The following is a 21768-nucleotide window of genomic DNA, read 5'->3' as shown; positions in this document are numbered from 1 at the left end:
GTCTGCAATCAGACTCTATTGGCTCAGAGCCGCTCAGAGCCCGCCCGTAGCTGCCGCTGATTGGTCCGGCCCGGGGCTTTACGAGTGTTATCAACTCTCACCGAGAGAACTCAGATGGTAAAGTAGAGCGGTAGCCTACGCACTACTGCCACCATCTGACGAAAGTCAGGTTAGTTAATACACGGATTCATTGCAGAATTTATTTAAACCTGCATTTTGGTCGTTCTCAAACTTTACAATGGCAAGGTCTCCCCTTAACTCTGACAGTATACAAATGAAACAAAATGGACCTTACGGGTCCATTTGGTTTAATTTGTATACTGTCAGAGTTTCATACTTGTAAGGATCAATTTAGACCTCCCAAAAGGAACCCAGAGAGTCCCTGGACCCCACTTTGAGGACCACTGGTATAAATGTTCTGTTACTCTTTTTCCTTTAGTTTTTGTTACCTTATAGGTGGTTGTAACTTGAAAAATAACCATAAAAACCAACATGAAAAAGAATCGTGATAAGATTGTGTATCGTGATAGCACTTGGAAAAATATTGTGATATTGTATTTTTCCATATCGCCCACTCCTAGGTCGAGGTCGGGGATCCAAAGGACAACAGGCTGGAGGATCTAGGATCACCAGAGAGTCTAGACGCCGGTTCAGAACCCTGTCCTTCAGAGGTTGCAGTTTCCGACAACTCGCCTCCAGCGCCACCCGCCTCCGAGAACCTGGACCGTCCGACGTCGACTGTTCCTGATGTCAAGGACGACCTCGGACCAGCAGAGGGAGAGCCAGGTGTCCCCGCCTCCCCTCTGCCACAGACGGGTCCGGAGATTCAGCAGCTCAGTCCGATCCCGCCTGACCCCGAGGTCGAAAATAAAGAAGACCTGGATGAAGCATCGGAGCACGGGTTGGGGGTCTCAGTAACCTGCGTCCCCGGTTCCCCTCCACCAGCGGCTCATGCAGAGAATCAGGAAGGTCCAGTCTTGCTCGTTCCCGAGGAAGAGGGAGGCCATGAACACGTAGAGGACGAGGATTTACCCCCAGTCGCCACCGCTGAGTCGCCTCCGCCTGCGCTGTTGGCCGAAGGCGATGTAACGCGCCTTGACACTCGCACTGCTTTTTGCACTATAGAGCCTGAGAGTACGTCTCTCCAAAGCCCCATGGACGGCGAACCTCCCATCGCAGAGCCGATCCGACCCGGTTCAGACGCAGGCGAGGAGTCCGTGGAGGACCACGGACACCAGGAAGAGGAGGAAGACGAGGCCCATTTCCCTCCACCCCCTCCTCCCGTGTTCTTCGACGAAGAGTCAGAAGGCGACCGCCCGGATGAGCCGACCACCGCAGCCAAATCCTCCTGGCCCTCGTCGACCTCGAACCCCCTGAAGCAGATCGGCGCTGCGCCCTCCCGCTTCGCCCAGGCTGTGGCGCTGGCCGTCCAGAGGTCCCGGGACCAGCGTCGAGGAAGGGGCCCGCAGTCGCAGCAGGTCTCGGCCCGTGTCTCTCCCGGTGCCTTCCCCTCATCCACAGTGCGTGATTATCTTCTTTTCTTATGTTTTCTAATACTACTACACTTTCGGTAGTGTCGTTCACGCCACCTTAATTAACCACTTAAACCCCCTTGGCTTCAGTCAATTTGATCTGGCTCTGTTGTACTTGGACCATTTATTTCCCCTCCTGTACAGTACACCAAAACTCTTTGCCAAAAATAGCCCATCTAAAAGCTCACAACGCATGGCAATGCGACGCGTTTTGAGCTTGTAGATCTGTTATTTTTGAGGAATGCTCCCCCCAGAATAGGAATGCTGGGGTGCAATTGGTTAAAACCAAATTACCATTCTGTTGATGTACATTTCAGTTCATTGTTGAGGTTACATACATTACAAATGGATAAAACATTTTTGTCGGATCACAGGTTCTTCTTTCCATTTCCGGAAAAGTTTTGGACAGTACAAGGTTTCTCCCTGACAGTAATGATAGCTAGCTAATGTTGAAAATGTATGACAAAATGCTGTTCACAACAACCTCTTGCCCACTCCTCAGTAAAATAATCTCATGTGAAACATGTACACAGGAAAACAGGACACACTCACAGACTTGAAACCCTTATAAATCTTTAACTCTTGAGAGCCTAAAATGAAACCAAATGAACCCTTACAGGTCCATTTGGTTTCATTTTACGCTCTCAAGAGTTAGATTATTATTTAAACATCTGCATTACTTAATTTACAAGAATTCTACACAATTAGAGAATGTAGACAAATTGTTATTTTGGCCACCATTTGCCTGTTATCTCTCCTATTGGTACCACATCAATACAGCATGGAATTGTGGACAAAATCATATCAAACGATAACAAAACATTCAAAGTTTTGTGTCTGAGAGGATACATTAAATCTCATCAAATGGTGGTCCGTGGCTCAAATGGTGAATAAATAATGTACCTTGATCTTGATGTGAAAAGGGTTGAAAACCACTGGTCTATTAAGCTTCCACACAGACTGTACACTGTGTATACTACAGAGGAAGGATGTGATGCACACACACAGGGGTGTCACAAGGGGGGGAAAGTGGGACTGAGTTACTAGGGCCCAAGGTGGAGGGGCCTTAATTATTCTATGCTTTAACTATTGAAAAATAGCAGATATACAAGCTCACAGTGCGGCACTGAGTGCCGCGCTGCGAGCTTGTAGATCTTATATTTTTCAAAAGTTGTGAAATGTATGCAAATCTTTGAATATATGTATTTTTAAGCGAACATTTTTAACTAAAATTTTGCTTCTGGGGGGGTCCCTGGAACTAAATATTTTGAGATGGGGGTCCGCAGCCAAATACTTATCATTTTGGGGGTCCTTGACAAGAAAGGGTTTGAGCACCACTGACATAGAAACATATTTCAAAAATAAAAACGTAGAAGGATTTGAAATATTGAAAAGAAATGTTCACGATTTTTCAAAAATAGTAGATCTACAAGCTCACAAGCTCGCAGTGTGGCACCGAGTGCCCCGCTGCAAGCTTGTAGATCTGCTATTTTTGAAAAATCGTGTGAGCTTGTATATCTGCTATTTTTCAATAGTTAAAGTACCCAGGGCCCAGAATGTGGTGCGACACCCCTGCGTGACATTGTTGTGTCTCTCTGTGTGTCTCACAGGTGCCTGACGCGCTCCCTCTCACGTCCCAGAATGGAAGTTCCTGTTTGGGGCGAGGCCTCGACGGGGACGAACAACGCACTTGAACTCGCCGACCTTTTCACAGAAATTCACACAGGTCACCCGGCAGTCAGTACACTCAGGGTTCACACGGTCATGAAATTCCTGGAAATATTTTGAAATTAGGAAAATAGTTTTCCAGTACTGGAAAAGTTTTGGAATGTATCAAGGGTCCTGGAAGGTCCTGGAAAAAATAGCTATGCATTGTCTTTGGTTATTGATTTTGTTAATACCTCTGAAATGACAAATTAAACATGGGCCAAATTGTCAAATATATAGAGGCAGAAATTGTGAAAATAGCCGAACTACATGCTCACAACGCCTCGCAACGCGAGGCGTTGTGAGCATGTAGATCGGCTATTTTCACAATAGAACCGTGTTATACAAAATTCCTCAACTCTTAGTGCTCGTCAGGGTGCCGGGTCCCCAGTTAAAACATGATTATTTCGGGGGTCACGGCCTGAAAAGGTTGAGAACCACTGGCATACACTACCTGTCTTTGGGTATTGCGCATAGGAGTAAGCGACCTGTTATTGAGCTGAACTATTGTTATATAGTCCTGGAAATTGGGTTAAATATTCTGGAAAATTTTTGGAAATGAATTGGTAAAAATGTGTGGGAACCCTGTACACTGAATTCAACAGGCACTTCTTATGGACAGATATTACTGTCTGTCCCTAAATCGGCTCGTGTTATGTTATGACGACTTGGATGTTTTTGTTTCGTGGAGAAGGCCAAATATACAGGGCACTGTTTGTTTAGTCCACCAGTGTCCTGTTTTCTCTTTGAATTGCTCCAGTTTCCTTTAAAATGTGCCAAGACTTACTGTAGGTTCGGATTTATTTTTTCATGCTTGTTAAAAAAAAAACATAGCACAGTTTGTGTTATTTGCCTTTTTTATGGTAGTTTTTGTTATTCATGATTTATTGCACGTTTGATACAATCAAACATCTTGCAATGCAGTAAAACTCCTGTGGCCCAAGTGTTCGCTTTTTGGCCACCAGGTGGCAGAAGAAGACAGTTTTTGAAACAGTCTTGTCTTTGAGTCTTGATGACAGAGTGCTGTTTTGAGCACTTGAGCAATGATTGAACGGCCAATATGCTTCAGTATATTTTCATGTAACTCAGGAAGTATGGATTATAATAAAATGAAATAAATACATGAATAAATGCATAAATCGATTCAAATTTGCAGCATTAAATCTGCTTCTTCTGAAGTCAACATTTTCATGTCAAAGACACCCAAATTATTTTGGCTGCGGGCCACAATCCGAAAAGATGTTGTGCTACCCCCATATAAGATCTGTGTTTAAAATGTTTCAAAAATATTGTCACTTTATTTTCATATTTTTGAATAGCAGATATACCAGCTCATAACACGTCAGTGCATATAGAGATAAAATGGTTAAACTGGGGACCCCCTGGAACCGCCTCAAGGACTCCTGGTGGTCCCCACATTGAGAACCCCCTGTTCTACGTGAAACGACACGCAATATTTAACGTCAACGTGATCCGAATAGCGCACATCCTTTCAGCAATAAAAGGGAAGCCAATATCTTGCCGTGTACTGTAAACATCTCTTATATTGCCGGTCCACTTTGCGCTGCTGCAACCCCACGCTGCACACATCTTTTCATGGCACCAACACCTCGGGGCGATGCTGGATAACTATGCATGGGTGCCAAAAGAATCCGCAGCAACCACTGTACTGTGTATCGATCCAGCGCTGGCCTTGGGAGGAGCAGGGAGACGTTAGGCGATGCAGGGCCTCAGCCAGAACGGCCCGTGGCTACACTCCACTCCACTCCACGTTCTCCAGGCCTGGACTAGTATGTGTGTGTGTGGGGGGGTTAGCTTCCAGATATTTTCTATTTTACTCTCTCTCTCTCTCTCTCTCTCTCTCTCTCTCTCTCTCTCTAGCAATTAACACAGGGTCCGGGGCAGGGACGTGCAGAGAATGTTAGAGAGGCAGGGGCTGAAATTTCTAAAAGGGCCTTTTGGTGAAAACATCGAAAATAGCAGACCTCCAAGCTCAGCGCGCAACGTGTTGTGAGCTTGGAGGGCGGCTATTTTCGGTGCTTGATACCACACTAAACTAAGCGTAATCAAGTCAATACTGGACATGTGGCATAACAGCAAGGATTTCTACACAGAGAGGGCAATTCTTTCAACATAAGATGCAGCGTTCAAGTTCAGGAGAGTTTGGACAAGGACCATTCTCTTGAATGCTGCCTTCAGGTATGACATGGAAAGAGGGCATTTGCATTTCTTTCACCATAGTAAAAACTGCATTCATGGTCCGGAGAGGGCACTTTTTACACACAGATAAAAGAACAGGGGCTCAAACCCCCTTTGATGTCTATGTGTGCACGTGCCTGGTCCGGGGTATACCAGAGGAAGTGTATGTCTCTCTCCTCTCTCTCTCTCTCTCTCTCTCTCTCTCTCTCTCTCTCTCTCTCTCTCTCTCTCATTGTTTTATTCCCCCTCTCTTTGCTTCACCTGAGGAGGAGGAGGAGGAGGAGGGACGGTGAGGTAGAGGAGGAGGGGTCTGCCGGTGGTGGATGATGGGAGGTGACCTTTGACCCTGTCGTGTTTCCATGGTGCACCCCCCCCCCATCCGGAGGGAGCGCCCGGCCCTCAAGGGCACAGCCGTGTCACACTGCCGTTGTCATGGAGAATGCCATTACCGCCCCTAAGGGAGGGAGCCCATGTCTCAAAGGTAAAGAGAGAGAGAGAGAGAGAGAAAAGTAGAAACACACATAACACACACACACGTTTGTGTTGCTACACTTGTGAGGACATCAACATTTTAGGTTTTTAAATTAGCTATTTTAAGGCCCATTCCCACTGGGCCAGATAACAGATAAAACAATCTCTTTCTCCAGATATTTTTCCATTCAAAGTGGATGGTAGATACAGATAAAAACATATCTGCCACAGATATTTATTTTATCTGTGGCAAATATGTTTTTCATTTGTATCTACCATCCACTTTGAATGGAAAAATATCTGGAGAAAGAGATTTTTTTATCTGTTATCTGGCCCAGTGGGAATGGGCCTTTACTCTTATATAAATAAATGAGTAATATTTATTTAGGATAAATCAGGCATAACTCCATCCCCAACAGCTAAACCTGATCTATAAATGCCCAATACGAACAGTTAGGGTTAATAATGAACTCTAATCCAAATTTGAATCTTTTCCTAATTGTAAGCCCAAAGGCCCATTCCCACTTGGCCAGATAAACAGATAAAACATATCTGTCTCCTTTCAAGTGGAAGGTAAGATACAGATAATAAATATCTGACACATATTCTTTATCTCTATCTTACCATCCGCTTGAATGGAGACAGATATTTTGTATCTGTTTATCTGGCCAATTGGGAATGGGGCTTAAAGGAGTAGTAGTTCACCCCCAAAATGATTTTTTTTCTATTGATTACTCATGCCATGGAGAGTAGAGTTCAATAATATCTTTTGTTTTTTGTCACATTCCTAAGACAAAAATTTGATTAGAGTAAATTTACCCCCATTGATTCCCATTGCTACCCGTTTCGAAACGGGTCCCCATCCGGAACGAATGGGGGTAAATTTATTGTTATCACATTTTTGTCTTAGGAATGTGACAAAAAACTAAAAATATAATTGAACTCTAGTCTCCATGGCGTGACTAATCAATAGAAAACAAGTAATTTTGGGGGTGAACTACTCCTTTAACTCCCCAAATATTTAACCAAAAGACAATCATTTCTCTTGTGAGGAGTGAGGACCAGGAAAATTGTCCTCACAATGTCTTATTTTGCTACTCTAATTGTACTATGCTCGCGGGGACGTTTGGCCTCAGAAGTATAGAAATACAATTGTACACATACAGTACACACACACACACACACACACACACACACACACACACACACACACACACACACACACACAACACGAGGACACACAACGTCCCAGAGAGAGGAGATCTTTCTCTGCCCAAAGCAATGATATCTAGTGTAAGTGACAACCCTGGCATTATCCTTTTTCGCTGTGAAAGGTTGAATCTGCACCTGAGCAGCAGAGTCGTATTCCTCCTGATGACTGCGGGCTCTGAACGCGCGATCGAGAAACTTGCTCTGATGATTCAATGGAACATGAAATGGTGCTCTGTCGAAGCTAGTTACCACTCCCAGCCTGTGACATAGGACGCTAACAGCAGCGGTAGACCTTTACAACAAAGCCAGGAACCATTTAGATAAAAAGACGCCACGTTTTGTTGATTTATTAGCGGGGTTTTCTCATGAGAGGCAAAACTGGAGAGAGAGGCAGAGAGACAGACACAAACAGACAGACCGACAGGGGAATGTTTTAAATCCAGGAGGACTCCTCAGTTGCATGGAACACATTGTGGTTCAGATAAATTAATGAGGAGATCTTGGTATGAATGCAAGATCACTCACAAGATTGCCCCTCTTCAAAGCTGATTGAAGCATCTGTTTAAACATGCACACCCACACAAACGCATACATGGCGGCGCATCTACTGCATCTACGTAAGCATAGTTTTTTTTCCCCAGCCTGCCCGAGTATATACAATCCATAAACATCGAAACATATACCGGTCACAAGTGGGCCAAATCTTGTGCTGGCGTTTTATATAAAATAATATGCATCCACCCCACATACTTTACATACAACATCAGAACATGGGCACAAACGCACACACAAAGAAGAGCTCGGATCAATACTTCAACCGCCAGCCCACACAAAGAGCGGTAATGCACATTTATCATTTATTTATTCCTTCATCGCTCTCATTCATCTCTATTTAGTTACCTATCAGATATGTGCGTTGTGTGGTTTGAAGATGGCCACGGGCCAGCAAGAGGTATATGGATATGATTATGAAACAGGCAAGGATAGGCCTGAGGCCAGGCCTGGGCCTAGTGGAATGTGTGCGTTTTTTCGTGGCTATACACATGTGCACTGTAGGCTGCTAATATATGTGTGTGTTTACATGGCACCTCCGCGCTAGGATAGAGAAACGGATCAATAGATGAATCACCCACAGCAGTGTTGCGCTCCCTGGACGCCGCACACTATTCTTTCCTTATATTCACTTTGGGAACGGCAGCCGGCAGGCCTCCCCCCTCCCCCCTCCTCCACCCAGGCCTCCCCCACCTCCCCCACCCAAAGTGAGATGCGGACGGTTGCCAAAAAACGCTCCCATCAGTGCCCGGGGCAGGCCGCATCCTTCCACGGAGGGGAGGGGAGGGGAGGGGGGGCTGCTTGGAAAGTGATGCTCAGAGAGCACGGTTGAACTTTCACCTCTGCCATGTTTTACGCTCGCTTCCCTCTGCTTTGGTATTGTGGTGGAAAGTAACTGAAGTATACATTTACTCAGGTACCGTCCTTAGGTACAATTTTCTGGTACTTTAGTTTATTTTTTACTTCATTTGTTTTTATTGCGACCGAAGATCGCAGTTTACTATGAGAAACGGCACATCATCCGTGTGCGCTTTTTTTACGGGTTTTCCGCTCTATTACGCTGACTCTCATGCTCTGACATCGCTGTGACGTCAGGGGAACCAAATCCCTTTTATGCCCATATATGGAGATCCCTGTGATGCCAGGGGAACCAAGTCCCCTTTATGCCCATATATGGAGATCCCTGTGATGCCAGGGGAACCAATCCCTTTTATGCCCATATATGGAGATCCCTGATGTCATCAATATTAAGCCCATATCTGTGAATATCTATGGGTACCAGGGGTCTCCATATATGGGTAACTGGTCCGATATACATCACTGGCCAGATGGCCAAGACATGGCGCAACCTCGCCCTTAAGGGCGAGGTCGCTTTTCGCCCTTAGGCGTCTTACTGGTAATTTACACGTCTAATCCCTCACATCAGGGGGCTTAAGTGGTTAAATTGAAGCGATATTGATGCCTTCCAAATATTCGTTTTGCATTTATCATTAAAAATGATTTAAACTAGTGAAAACAGCCGATCTACAAGCACACAACTGTAGATCTGCTGTTTTCACTACTTTTGTGTGACGGCCTTGTACGATGAAGCGGGGCTTTGCTTTGCGAAAGAACGTACAAATTTGAAACTTGGAGATACAAGGTTTCTGCCCGACAACGACGATATATTGTACTACTCCAGTTATTTCACCGCTTTGGTTAGTTACTTTACTTTGCAGATTAACAGACATTAACATGATGATGCATTAGTATAGGTTATAGGTTAATCTACCCAGCAGTACATAAAGTAATAAAAATCAGCTGCACCTTTACAAGCTGCAACATTAAAGTGATGAACTCTTTCATGCACATTATAGTTATAATCCAATAAGAGTGTGTGTTTGCTACTGCAAATAAATTTCGATGCCAATACTTTTGTACTTTTAAAACTTTATTTTGAGTAAAGGACTTTTACATGTACTTCTACATTGGGGTATTGTTACTACTACTTAAATCAGTGGTTCTCAAACCTTTTCATGTCAAGGACCCCCAAATTAATATGAATTTGGCTGCGGACCACCATGTGAAAATGATTTGTGCCAGGGATCCCGATTTGGGTTGTTAAAATGGCTCTAAAAAATGAAAGAAAAGAAAATAGATGTGAGCTTGCAGATGTGAGCTTGCAGATCGTCTATTTCCAAATAGACGATTTATGATATAGGGATCAAGTGGTAAAACTGATATACTTTATTAATTTTCTTGGGGACCCCCTGGAACCCCCCCCCCCCCCAATGAACCCCTAGGGGTCACCAGACCTCACCTTGAGAACCACTGACATAAACAAAATAAAACAAACCCGGGTCCCTCTTCCATGGCAGGAAATCACAGCGTCGCCCCTTCATTGGTATTGTCAGGCAATCACCGTTGCATTTCTCTGCAGCATGCTGCTGGTAAAGCGGTTCAAATGTTATGGAAATGACATTTATTTTCTCTGTGATCCGGTCAGGCATATTTTCCAGGTAGAAAAGGTTAAAGGAGTTTTAGATTTGAGCGCTTCTGCCGTGTGTGTGTGTGTGTGTGTGTGTGTGTGTGTGTGTGTGTGTGTGTGTGTGTGTGTGTGTGTGTGTGTGTGTGTGTGTGTGTGTGTGTGTGTGTGTGTGTGTGTGTGTGTGTGTGTGTGTGTGTGTGTGTGCGCCTGTGTGTGTGTGTGCCTGTGTGTGCACATGCGTATACAGTATGTGTGTTTAAATTTAAAATATTTAAATTAAAATGTGGCCTTATATCTATTCCCATATATACAGCGTGTTCCACGGTGCCTTTTCATATCAGCTTTTGTTTCAACGCAGCGGAAAACCTCCTCAATCACATTCTGTCCACAAAAGAAAAAGGAAAAAAAGGTCCACGAAACAAATCTGACACTAACCCTCCGAGTTACACTGAGCTTGATCCATGAGGCACCGACCACGGTCCAAATGAAAAGCTAACCTGATCGCATCTGCGTCAGAGGAAAGAATATTCTGATGGTCGACCAGTGACGGGTCCCTCTTGGTCCCTGTGATGGATAGTGGACAGAATCCATCCCCTTGTCATTTTTCTTCATTTGCCCCCTTATCACCAGAAAAAGGATAAAAGAAGGGATGGGGAAAAAAAGGTAGCAATTTGTTCTGATGAATGGTTTGTGTCTCGGATACAATCCGGCCGACAAACCGATAAAATGGCGACAGTTAATTTGTCAGTGAATGGCCATTACTCTCATCAAAAAAATATCCCCCCTCCTCCGGGGGGCCCTCTGGCTTTCATACAATGAAATGAATGTGCTCTTTAATGCAAAACGTCTCTTCTCTGTCTGATCTGTTGCCCTCGCCGCTGCCACTTACGTATTGCACTTCATTAGTCTCTAGAAAGCACTCTGATGGCGTCAAGTATTACTCATAATCACCAATACATCCATGGTAATCACCGTGCCATTTTGCTGTGATGCCTTGTAATTTGACATGAATGACAATGTAGTGCCGTTTTATAGCCGAGAGGGGGCACAGTAATCACTGTGTTTGAATCATTGCCTTGCGGGGGAATAGAGTTAACTTTGATGATGCATGGTGACAGACAGTGAGTGACATTCGTAGAATAATGGCCGTAGCCTGAGTGAGCGCAACTACTTCTTGGCACTGAATAAGGCAGTGCAGGTTCACAAACCTTTTCATTTCAAGAACGCTCACCCTATACCTCTGAGGGTGTACAAATGGAACCAAATGGACCTGTAAGGGTCCATTTGGTTCCATTTGTATACTCTCAGAGTTAACAGACCTATAAAGGTCCATTTAAACCCCTCAGGGAACCTTATGGGTCCCTGCACCCCACTTTGACAACTACTGTGTCAGTGTACCTTATGTGGATTACACGGTCGACACCTGCTGACATTTTGCGTCTTAATCCCATATAAAACGCATTGACTTTTGTCTTTTCTGTGTGTTTTCTTTTATAGCACCTTAACTAATGCATATATGCACAATATACATCTGCTGCTATGCTCACACACCTTTATATTTTATCCCGGGTACTATATTTGATCTCGGGTACTATTTCAGGTGTTATGTAGATCATTTGCTTTGTTTTCTTATTCCCTTTCTTATTTTTTATTGCGATGCACTAATACTTCTCTATACCTGTGATGTGACATTAAAGCTTTTTTGATTCTACTGGAATAAGGTATCAGTGTCATAGAAGTGGCAAAAATTGCTGGAATGACACTAAGTCCTGTCTCTTAACAAAGACATGTTTTAGATTTGTGCAGTTTTACTTCAAATTACTTAAAACCTTAATATTTAGCAAAGTGTGTAGGCCTCTTGCAGTTCAAGTTGTGAAAGCAAGTGTTGTTTCATACGAACTCAAACAACCTCCCCACGTAAGCACATGCGTGCGCACACATGCGTGCTCACACACACACACGCACACACACACACACACACACACACACACACACACACACACACACACACACTTCCTCAAATCTGATCAATAACAGCGATTCCCAACCTGTGGGCCGTTGAGGATATTGCCCTCAAGTGGGCCCCCAAATAATTGACAAAACACTAAGATATTAATGATAATATAAGATTAATATGAAGGGGGAAAAAAAAGAATATAGAAATGTAATCAGTCTTTTCTTTCTTTTTAATGAAAAACTAGTTTTCATTGTGATAAGATAAATAGAAAGTTCCATTGATCCAAGTGGGCCCTGATCCATCCAGAAAAGGAGTTATTAAACTTCATTGTGGCTGCGTGTTATTGGTGCGCCTCTTGATGGAGCTGCGAACATTCGGTGGCGTTCCTCCTCCTTCTTGAGATATGAGAGGTGTTGCGTTTCATTTTATTTTATTATTATTATTGTCTCTTTCCTTCCACTCTCTCTTTGTCCATCCGTCATTAATAATTCATCCTCCCCCGTTTGCTGCTAAAACAACAACAAACAGAACAACAGCTGGGATAATGTATTCAGTCAAATGCTCATTGTCTGAGGGGAGGCAGAGAGGGGACAAGTGAAGTGTTCACTGGAGTGAGACGAGAGAGAGCACCCCGACAGGGAGACGCTCAATGTCACTCTGCTTGGAAGAAAAACAAACGGGCTGGAAAAAAAGAAATGTATAAGAAAGGGATAAGAGGAGGATTGTTTGTAAGTCATAAAAGCTCAATTAGAGCTATTGTACAGCGCCTAATGGAGGATTACAATGGATTACATTTGTGTACAGTAGTTTTCGTTGTTTGCGTATTGTGTCGTGAAGCTTATGGATATTTTATAAAATAGGCCTATTAAACATTTTTTGAGCGGTGCAAACCGCTCCTACGGCTGTCTTTTTCTGTTTGTACGTATATCCCACACACGCTTAATGAAATTCATCTTAAAAGGCACCGCTCAACATGGGGGTCCAGGGACCCCCCAGGGATCCTTTTAGACAGGAAACGAGGAGAGCGACAGGGAGTGACAGCAAAGTTTTCTGGGAACGTGCAATGCACTGTCAGGCACCTACAGTATACAGTAGGTGCCCGGACCGCTATAGCCCGGGCCACCCCCAGGGATCCTTGGTGGGGTTACTGGAGTCCCAAGCTAAATAATTGATAGTTATAGAAACCAAAGGGACCCTTTATATAAGTAAATAAGCCTTGCCGAGTCAATAGGCCCATAGGCTATAGGACTCAGGAGCCCATTTGTTTCTGTAGCATGAGGCAGCTTGATGTACAAGTACACACACTGGACATGACTCTAGTATGTCGTTACCCCTAATCCCTTGATGCTGAGGCAATGGGTCCCATTTGGTACGACCCGATTGGGGAATCGAACCCGTCCTGGAAGGACCTTTGCAGGACTGAAACTACAATAGTTGACAAATGGAGCCAAATGGACCTGCAATTAACAAAGGATTTTTTCATTTTAGATTTTGGTCCCAAAATAAAAAATTAAAATGGTGGGCTGTGGTCAAAGCAGTGGTTCTCAAAAGGGTCCAAATGAACCATACAGGACCAAATGAACCATTTGTCAGTGTAAATATACATTGTAAAGTGATACTATACGCATTGACAGCAAGCTTGGGGGTCCTTGAAATTAAAAGGTTTGCGAAACACTGGCCTAATGCATAGCAAACTGCGGGGGTCAGTGACATTAAAACGGTTGAGAATAGTCTAAATACTACATTGTCAGTACTGCAGCTGTCCGGGGCCTCGACTTGCACTTAGTTCCAGATCTCTCTTGTCACCCCCTTTCATTTGGAGTTAGGTTGAACTCCAGTGCCTCTGGCGTGAACCGATAGCCCCGCTTTCACATTACGCCAGAATGGATACTGACTCATTCAATTTAAGCCCATCAAGAAAGCACAATATAAGCCAAATTAACTGCCATTATTAACACACTTTCGTGCCCCCGGTCAGGAGGCCCATGGGAATTAGTTGCATTTGTCTCTGTCCTTGTTCTGTAGCCTGTAGCCTGCCTTTCTCAATCTCTCCACGGCATTATTATTTGGTTTGTAGGCTATCAAACCTATGTGGAAATACAGTCTGTTGTGCCATGATGTCAAGTGCCATTAGGAAAGTTAGCCGGTAAATACATTAATTTCCTCATGACATCACCGTCCTATAAAAGAAATTATGATCGCCATCAAATCTTCATGCCACTTTAATGCCAGACGCATTAAAATAATGTAAAACATGTATAATTATCATCGCCTCCTCCTTTTCTTTTGTCCTGTCTCCTCTCCTTGCCTCTCTGTCTCCTTCCCTTTCTTGCCTACCTGTCTCCTTCCCTCCCTATCTCCTCCATGTCTCCTCGCCTCCCTGTCGACCATTACATCCACAGACAGACTGGCATACTGTATGTCAGGGGTCTTCAATGTTTTCAGGCCAAGGACCCCTTAGTTGAAAGAGAGAGATGAAGCAGGGACCCCCCCACAACCTTTTCGTAGATTCCATATAGTTTCATTGTTTGACAGCACGATCGATCATCAGTGTATTTTGGATTCATGTCAATTTGTGATTTCAGATATTTAACCACTTGAACCGTCAATACTTAATAAACTTGACCTTTCACTCTGTACTTAGTATGCTCTTTTTCCCCTCTACACCAAAGCTCTTTGTCAAAAATAGCCGATCTACAAGCTCACAACGCCTCGCAGCGCGAGGCGTTGTGAGCTTGTAGATCTGCTATTTTTGATCTGCTATTTTTGGCTAAAGGACACTAGGGTTCAAGTGGTAAATATAAAGAAAATAAGAAAAAAGGTTTCTATCACACAAAGATTTGGAGGACCCCCTGTTGTAACTCTGAGGACCCCCTAGGGGTCCTGTTGAAGACCCCTGCTGTATGCTGTTTGATGCACATCAGCACCACCAGTGCAATCAGTAAGGCTAAGGCTAACATCCTTGCTCAAGAGAGCAACATATATATTTATTCTTTTTTACCTATTGACAGTGACACCACTCAGAGTTTTCTCCTGCTATGGGGATTCAAATTCCACACACAGCGTTAGTTCACTGCAACCAAGTTTTGTCCGCAAACTTTCAGCTGTATGCTGTCGTACTGGCGGTGTCCAGGGAATATGGCTAAATTAACAGATCTATAAGCTCACAACGCAATATGTTGACCGTGTATTGGTTATTTTCTGCAAACTTGTATGGTCTAGAGCAGTGCTTTTCAACCAGTGGTCCCTGGACCACCAGTGGCTCTTGGAGGGCTTCCAGGTGGCCCCCAGCTAAATGAAGGAAAGTTGGTAACCTAATGACCCTTATAGAGCTTTAACTAGAGGTTTCATTTGAGGCTCTCAAGAGTTATATTATTGTAAACATCTGCATTACTTAATGTAATGTCTAGTACACAATTAGAAAATGTAAACTAATTGTTATTTTGATCAACGTTTGCCTGTTATCTCTCCTAACACATCCTGCTCAACCTTCCCTATCAGACTCACCTCACCGCTACTCACCAGTTAAGAGTGGGGTGGCTCAGAGTAGATGACAGAGTACAGCAACTTGCAATGGGCCTGGTGTACAAGATACACTACACCACTAAGATACCCATGTACCTGGCAAAATACTTTATAAACATTAAGGATGTCCATAATTACAACACCAGAGGCAGCGCCACAGATCACGTTATTTTTTTGACTATATCTACTGCATAGTACTGCGTTCTATTCGTCTGTCATTCAATGTTATATGAGATACTTTAATGGTTTCCTGTGGAAATAAGCTTAGTCTTTTCTAGGATCTCCTTTTAGTAGACCTTGTACCAGTGAACTGTACCGTCATGAAACTGTACCTTTTCCTATGCAAACTTCTAATAAAGTCTTCAATCAATAAATCAAACAGCATGGAATTGTGGACAAAATCTTATCCAACGATAACAAAATATTCCAAGTTTTAGTTCTGAGAGACTGAATCTCATCAAACGGTGGTCTGTGGCTCAAATGATGAATAAATAATGGACCTTGATATGAAAAGGGTTGAAAACCACTGATATATAGAGAAAAAAAAGAATACCTAGTTTAGAACTGTGGGGGACTCGATGAAGTAGTCTATATAGTATTATTGTGTGTTTAAATCCCACCCATGAGTTCAGGATGTTGAATGCTGTTGCACCTTACTTATTCTCTGTTTCTTATATCTGTTCTTGCATACTTCACTCTGAATACTTTGAAGAATGGAAAGAAGAAGAAAAGAAAGAGCTTTCAATGAAGGACCGCTCTCAATGCATGGCACTCTCTCTCTCTCTTGCCATCAAAGAATTATAGATTTTTCGGGAAATTGAGAGAAAAATGTTATTGTGCGTCGTGTGCATTCATCATTGTCACTGAAGAGTGATGTTTACCCAGTCAACTGAGTGTTAGACTGCATTGATTCCAGCGTCTATAAAAATAGGTGTGTGTGTGTGTGTGTGTGTGTGTGTGTGTGTGTGTGTGTGTGTGTGTGTGTGTGTGTGTGTGTGTGTGTGTGTGTGTGTGTGTGTGTGTGTGTGTGTGTGTGTGTGTGTGTGTGTGTGTGTGTGTGTGTGTGTGTGTGTGTGTGTGTGTGTGTGTGTGTGTGTGTGTGTGTGTGTGTGTGTGTGTGTGTGTGAGCGCGCCTGTGTGTATGCATTTTCTGTGCAAGAGCAGCTTTCCATTCTCCCAAAGCCTTACAGTATACTTATACTCTGCTAACTTATATTCGTGCTAACTCAGCCATGTTTAGGTCTTATTTATTCTATATGGATGTTCATTAATGTGCTCTGTCATCACAATGTCCTGCTTCTATCAAGTGAAGAAAGGGTTTTAAAAAAATGTACAAAGTGTCGGTTGTTTTGGGGATACTGTAACGAAAGAAAGAAAGAAAGAAAGAAAGAAAAAGAAAAGTCATTTCAGTTTAAAATGTAATATCAATTCAGGGTAAGATACCTAGGATTTATTCATTCAGGGCCACAGAGACGGCTGAATAATGAAATTTAATGAAATTTTTAGATGGACTAAAAGTCAGAGTCCTTGGCTCATTAATTTTAAAAGCACACATACGAGCGGGCCGGCTTTCGCACAGTAATGATGTCTCCTTTGCTTCCTCCCCGCCAGCCTTTCGTGCTGTACAATAAGTGCATCATATACCATGCACAAAAGGACTTTTGATTTCTCACTTTGCACAATGTGCATCTGTGGTCTCATCATTCAGAAATGGACATCTGTAATAGATGAACACGTTTAAAGGAAAGGTCCGCTCGGAGCAGCATTTCATTTTTTAATTTTCTTTTTGTTTTGTATGCAGATTGAAAATCTGCATATTAAACCATAAGAGAATTACTTTAGACTCTAAAGTACAGTGATTGTGGTTCATGTTCATTCGACGAACACCTTTTTGTCACCTTCTGCTTGTCTTCTAGCCCAGTGGTTCTCAACCTTTTCAGGTCGTGACCCCCAAAATAATCATATTTTAACTGGGGACTCCAGTTAAAATATGTTCTATTCGTCTGTCATTCAATGTTATATGAGATACTTAAATAGTTTCCTGTGGAAATAAGCTTAGTCTTTTCTAGGATCTCCTTTTAGTAGACCTTGTACCAGTGAACTGTACCGTCATGAAACTGTACCTTTTCCTATGCAAACTCCTAATAAAGTCTTCAATCAATCAATCAAACGAGCACTAGAGTTGAAGCTTTACATTTTGTGTAACACGGTTCTACTGTGAAAATAGCAGATCTACATGCTCACAACGCCTCTCACGGGGTGCAACTATTTCCTGTATTTTCACAAATGTTTGAAAATGGTTAAAAAAAACTGGCACAATAATCTTATAAATAGAAAAATAAAAGTATTCATAATGATTTATTTAAAGTCCCTCTCCTTTTCATTTGGTTCTACTGCGGTGACCCACTTCGAAAACCAGATGTGTTCTAGCAAGTAGTGTGACCCAACTTCAGAGAATGTGTTCCAATGAAACAGCATGGAACACGTTACATGGACAATAAATGTGTCTATCGATTGAAAGAGTCGCATTGTCTGTTTAGCCGTTCACCTTTCAAACATCTTGTTCGTGATGGCCCCGGCAAACACAGCCTATGTTGCTTTCACTTTTCCTGTTATTTCTTATTTGGTATTAAGCCTCGGTCATCAGCAGCCATGGCCAAATGCATAATAGTTGTCTGTCTGTCTGTCTGTCTGTCTGTCTGTCTGTCTGTCTGTCTGTCTGTCTGTCTGTCTGTCTGTCTGTCTGTCTGTCTGTCTGTCTGTCTGTCTGTCTGTCTGTCTGTCTGTCTGTCTGTCTGTCTGTCTGTCTGTCTGTCTGTCTGACTGACTGTCTGTCTGTCTGTCCATCCGAACCTTATGAATCTGATATCTCTACATTTTTGTACAAACATCCACTTGGACTCCAGGATGAACCGAATGCAGCACCCATTATCAGAGTACTTGACGAGTGAAAGTCCATATTTTGTTGATGTTGATGATGTCATTTGACAGCAGATGGAACTCAATATTTTGGCAAAACTGAAGGGCACACAGATTTGTGGAATTTACAAATGGATGAGTCTGGACACACATGGATGTAAACTGCAACGGTATGGCGGAGGGATACAAACCTGAACTGTATTTCTAGTTTTATTGTAACCGTTACATTGTATTCATTTGTTTTCAGATTTTTACAGCTTTGCTCTGCAGCTGTCTGTAAGACGATTCGATAGGTGTGTGTGTATGTCCATATACTCTATAGCAGGGGTCTTCAACGTTTTCAGGCCAAGGACCCCTTAACTGAGAGAGAGATGAAGCAGGGACCCCCACAACCTTATCATAGATTCCATATAGTTTAGTCATCAATGTATTTTGGATTCATGTCAATTTGTTTTCAGATATTTAACCACTTGAACCGTCAATACTTAATAAACTTGAGCTTTCACTCGGTACACTTTTTCCCCTCCACACCAAACCCCTTTGCCTAAAATAGCCGATCTACAAGCTCACAACGCCTCACAGCGCGAGGCGTTGTGAGCTTGTAGATCTGCTATTTTTGGCTACAGTTCTCAGAATATGGAGTGGACGCTATGGTTCAGGTGGTCAAATATTTGGAGGACCCCCTTTAGTAACTCTGAGGACCCCCTAGTGGTCCCGGACCCCCTGTTGAAGACCTCTGCTCTATGGTGTATGTATATGTGTCTGTGTATGTCTGAAGCTAACCTCGCAACCACTGGACCGATCAGTGGCAAATTTCTTGTGCACACTGCCCGTAGGCCACAGAAATGCAGACTCCCCCCACCCACCCCCCCACGTTCATTTTTAGCTTGTGTTCTTTTTTTAACTCACTCTCATCTCCACTTTTTATGTTCGGCACTTAGAGTTATTCTTGATGTATGGCTTCTTAAATAGTTTGATTGATTGAGCCTTGATTGAGTCGCTTGTAAGTATAGATGAGCAGAGGCATTTAATTATTCCGTCGACCTCTTCTCCCTTTATAGTGAAGGCATTTCAGAGACAGGTTGTGCGTCAAAGAACATGAACAGATGACTAAATACTTCAAGCAGCCTTCGGTATTGTATTGATGTTCCAGTGAAGCAGCAGCCTCCAAGCGTCTGCCTTCTCAGGTGATCTTTTTTGCCAGGAATGACAATTGTAAAGGCCGCGTTTTCATTTCCTACATTCTCTCATAATTGTCGATGTAGTTTACTGCCATAGCTCTTTCTACTTCTTTCTTTCTTTCTTTCTTTGTCGTTGTCGGGTGAAAACCTTGTATGTCCAAAATCGTTGGTTTTGCATTTTTAATTTAAAAAATGATTTAAACTAGTGAAAACAGCCGATCTACAAGCACACAACGCCTCGCACCGCGAGGCGTTGTGTGCTTGTAGATCTGCTGTTTTCACTACTTTTGTGCGACGGCCTTGTACGATGAAACAGGGCTTTAGAACATACAAATTGGAGATACGAGGTTTCCACCCGATTCTTTCTTTCTTTCTTTCTTTCTTTCTTTCTTCTCTCTCTCTCCCAGGGGTCTTCAACAGGGGGTCTAGATAGATAGATAGATACCTTATTATCCCACGGGGGAAATTCAGTTGCCCAGAGGTAGCACAGCAGTTAGGGTTAGGTTACAAGTTACAGAGAAGTAAGAAAAAGAAAAAGAGTACTGTAGTGTACAGTCCAAAGAGCAAGCACAAAAAAAAGATAAATAAAACAAAGTGTCGAAAGCATTTGCAAAAAAAAAGAAGAAGAATATATACATATATGTGTGTGATGGGGAACATTAGGCGAAAATAGCAGATTTACAAGCTCACAACACCTCGCTTAACGGCCTGTAGATCGGCTATTTCCAGAGTGTTTGTGTTGTAGAGCTTCAAAGCGTCCATGCAAAAGTGGGGCTTGGCGGACGGAGCAGCATGTGAGTGTGGGGAGCCGGAGTAGACTGCTGACCACATAATCAACGCCTGGCCTCTGTATAAACCACCCTCGGAGGCCGACCTCTTCGATGTGGGACCTGAGACGAGGGCGTGGCTGTACGCTACCGATCTGGACATCTGATGATGACACACGAAAGAAGAAGAAGGTGTAGAGGGAAAAAGAGCGGGCCAAGTAACGAGCCAACGGTCAAGTTGAATAAATATTGAGGGTTTAAAAGGTCTGAAAATACACTTTAGCATGAATCCAACATATTGATAGAAAAGATAATGTGTGTTAAACAAGTCTATGAAGCTATATGAAAATCTTTGAAAAAGTTGTAGTGGGCGTCCATGCCTCATCTCTCAGCAGCTACATAGGGTGTCGATCCTTGGCCTGAAAAAGGTTTAAACATTGTAAGGTTTGTCATAAACATCGGCGTATACCACCCCAGAACTACCGACCAAATATGATGCTAAAACAAGCCAGCAGGGTCCCTGCAATAAGACCTGGAACGCGCCCGAGTCGTGTTCGATTTTAACCACTTTAACCATTATTTTATGCTTTAACTATTGAAAAATAGCAGATCTACAAGCTCACAGCGAGCTTGTAGATCTGCTATTTTTGAAAAAAACTAAAAATGTGTGCAAGTCTTTGAATATCTTTGACCCGATCTTTGACCCGACTTCTAAACCCTTCCTCTAAATACTCTTTTCCTCTTTTTCATGTCAAGGACCCCAAAAAATTACATTTATTTGGCCACAGACCCCCATCTCAAAATATGTTGTTCCAGGGACCCCGCAGAAGCAGAGATTTGAGTTACAAAAGTTTGCTTTGAAAAATATTAAATAATTCTAGGCCTAAATGGGTAATAGGCTGTTATAACTTTAGGCCTGGCAAATTGTTCTCAGCAGCAGTGACCATGGTGTTAATGGATGTTCCATGAAAGCCCTGTTTGTGATTGACCTTGAAGGATGTCTGAGACTGACTCACATTTGCAGAAGCTGGCCAAAGGCATCTTCTTTTTGCCACTGCAGAAAGACCACTAACATCATGACCATTTGCGCATTACAGGACCATAAGTATTTTCTAACTGTGAGTGTGATTCATTGTTACTAGCCTGGCAGCATGACTTGTCTGGTTTCCAGGCTACATTATTACTATCTGAAAAGGGTTTACTGTATCTATATAGAAAAGGACTAATTAATTTTATACGTGTAGGGGTGAACTGTAATCGAACAACATGATTGAATCGA

Source organism: Nannobrachium achirus, assembly GCF_963921795.1.
Source record: "Nannobrachium achirus genome assembly, chromosome: 24".
In the NCBI taxonomy this organism is placed as follows: domain Eukaryota; kingdom Metazoa; phylum Chordata; class Actinopteri; order Myctophiformes; family Myctophidae; genus Nannobrachium; species Nannobrachium achirus.
This window is presented reverse-complemented; position numbering follows the sequence as displayed.